A 2,912-nucleotide genomic window follows, 5' to 3' on the forward strand; every position below is an offset into this window, starting at 1 on the left:
GAAAATTAATTTATAGTTCAAAACTACTCAGGAGCATAGCATCAAAATTCCTCAAGAAAACATTATGAATTGAATCCATCAATATTTAACAAAAAGGAAAATAGATTATAACAAAGTGGGTTTATCTCAGGAATGTGAGGTTGGTTTAAAATTCTAAAATCCATCTAAATCACCACAAATCTATTTAAAAAATAAGAAGCAAAAGTAATGATCTCAACAGATATAGAAAAGAATTTTTTTAAAGAAATTCAACACTAAATCATAATAACTAATTTCAGCACACTGTAAGTAGGAGGGAACTCCCTCAGTCTGCTAAAATGCTTCTAGCAAAGATCTATAGCTAACATCAAGCTTAATGTTATGATATTGAAGTTTCCATCTAAAATAGGGAAAAGTCAGGGATGTCTGCTCTCATTACTTCTAATCAACATTAGAAGTAGGTCTTAACCAAGCAATAAGACAGAAGAGTAAACAAATACATAAATATTGGATAAGAAGTAAAACTACTGTTATTTTCAGAGAGTATGATTATATGCTAGAAAAAATCTACAGGAATCCATTAATAAAAATATTAGAACTCTAACTCACATAAGTTAAAATATAAAAAAGCAACTGCATTAACATATACTAGCAACAAAATATTGAGAATTTTAATTCTGAAATATCATTAAAGTGGCATGAAAATATTAAAGAGTTAGGAATACATTTAATGAAATTTTCCAAGAGCTCATGACTGAAAAACCCATGACATAGATAAGGAATATTAAAGAATGGTTAAATAAATGGAGAGATTATTTATGTTCATTAATTGAGGGAATATTGCTATGATACTGAAGAAACTGACAGTCGGATTCTACAATTTATGCTACAGAAGAGCTAGTATTAGTTTTCAAAAGGATAGTGATATTGTGCGACATTTAGTCCCAGATATCAAGACTTACAAAGAAGCTTCATTAACTAAGACAGAATAGTATTGATATATGGATAGATGAATCAATAAATGGAATAAAATAGGGAATTCAGAATAAGACCTAAGCTTATATGGTCATTTGACTTTCCACAAATACATTTCTACAATTTAATGGGGAAAAGAAAGTCTGTCTTATCAACAAATAGTACTGGGACAACTGGATATGATTATGGGGAAAAAAATGAACTTGGATGCTATCTTACTCCACACACAAAATTTCATTTCAGGATGATCATAGACGTAAGTGTAAAAACTTTATATACCTGCTGGAATAAATCATAGAAGAATATCTTTGCAATCTATGAATATGAAATAAAAACTTTCTCAGTAGGGAAAGCTGAATTTGTCCCAAATGGACATACAATATAATAACTGATAAAAGAAGTTCATCAGACTGTAGAGAAATTATATATGACAGAAAATTGGATCTGCAGTAAAGACAAAGTAAACACCTGTACTGATTCAATTAATAAATGGTCTAACACTAGAATCAAAAGGCAGAGACTGTCAGACTAGATTTAAAAGCAAGATTAAACTCTATGGTGTTGAGTAGAAACAATTTAATAAAAGAGGCACAGAGTGACAGTAAACAGTTAAGGAAAGTTATAAAAATTGAATATGAATCATATTAAAGTGGATGTAAAAAGCTATATTAAGTAAAAATTGACAGACTAAAATAGAAAAATCAGCACTCATAGAGAATAAACATCCCTCTCCCAGTACCTGATAGAAAATGTAGAAAAAAAAATCAGTGAAGATACAAGAGATTTGAAAACCACCAACTTGATCTAGTTGACATTTAAAGAATGCTATACCGGCCACAGTCTTCGCGGAGAGTCACCGAGGTTTCCTGCTTCAACAGTGCTTGGACAGAACCCTGCGCTTGTCCCCCACTCCGGCCGGCCGCTCAGAACCAGCCCTCGCCACCACCTCACAGCGCCCTCCGACCGCCTCTCCCCAGCCGCCGGCCATGACGACCGCATCCCCCTCGCAGGTGTGCCAGAACTACCACCAGCACTCGGAGGCTGCCATCAGCCGCCAGATCAGCCTGGAGCTCTACGCCTCCTACGTCTACCTATCCATGTCATACTATTTTGACCGCGATGATGTGGCTCTGAAGAACTTTGCCAAATACTTTCTTCACCAGTCTCGTGAGGAGAGGGAACATGCTTTGAAACTGATGAAGCTGCAGAACCAACGGGGTGGCCGAATCTTCCTTCAGGATATCAAGAAACCAGACCGTGATGACTGGGAGGATGGGCTGAATGCAATGGAATGTGCGCTACACTTGGAAAAAAGTGTGAATCAGTCATTACTGGAACTGCACAAATTGGCCACTGACAAAAATGATCCCAATTTGTGTGACTTCATTGAGACGCTTTACTTGAACGAGCAGGTGAAATCCATCAAAGACTTGCGTGACCATGTAACCAACTTACACAAGATGGGGGCCCCCGAATCTGGCATGGCAGAGTATCTCTTTGACAAGCACATCCTGGGAAACAGTGATAATGAGAGCTAAGCCTTAGACTGGCTTCCCATAGCCACGGGGATGACTTCCGTGGTCACCAAGGCAGTGCACGCATGTTTGGGTTACCTTTACCATTTCTATAAGTTGTACCAAAACATCTACAAGTTCTTTCCTTAGTACCATTCCTTCAAATAGAGTAATTTGTTACTCCTCTCGCCAAAATAAGAACGCTATACAAACAAGTGCAGCATATATGTACAAGTGCAGAGAACATTCACCAAGGTAGAAGGTATGCTGAGCCATAAGACCAAATCCTCAACAAATTTAAAAGAATTGAAACCATACAGTAATAGTGTATTAGTTTCCTAGGCCTGCCATAACAAAGTACCACAAACTGGGGAGTTTAAAACAACAGAAATTTACTGTTTCAGTTCTGGAGGCAAGAAGTCTGAAACCAATGTGTCACCAGAG

At 36.8% G+C, this 2,912-nt stretch overlaps 1 pseudogene; it reads left to right on the forward strand.

Annotated features, from left to right (window-relative positions):
• The first annotated feature begins 1,940 nt into the window (after positions 1 to 1,940).
• On the forward strand, positions 1,941 to 2,492 carry LOC132417802 (ferritin heavy chain pseudogene; annotated as a pseudogene).
• Positions 2,493 to 2,912: the final 420 nt, after the last annotated feature.

The sequence above is a fragment of the Delphinus delphis genome, chromosome X (assembly GCF_949987515.2).
Source record: "Delphinus delphis chromosome X, mDelDel1.2, whole genome shotgun sequence".
Classification (NCBI taxonomy): Eukaryota; Metazoa; Chordata; class Mammalia; order Artiodactyla; family Delphinidae; genus Delphinus; species Delphinus delphis.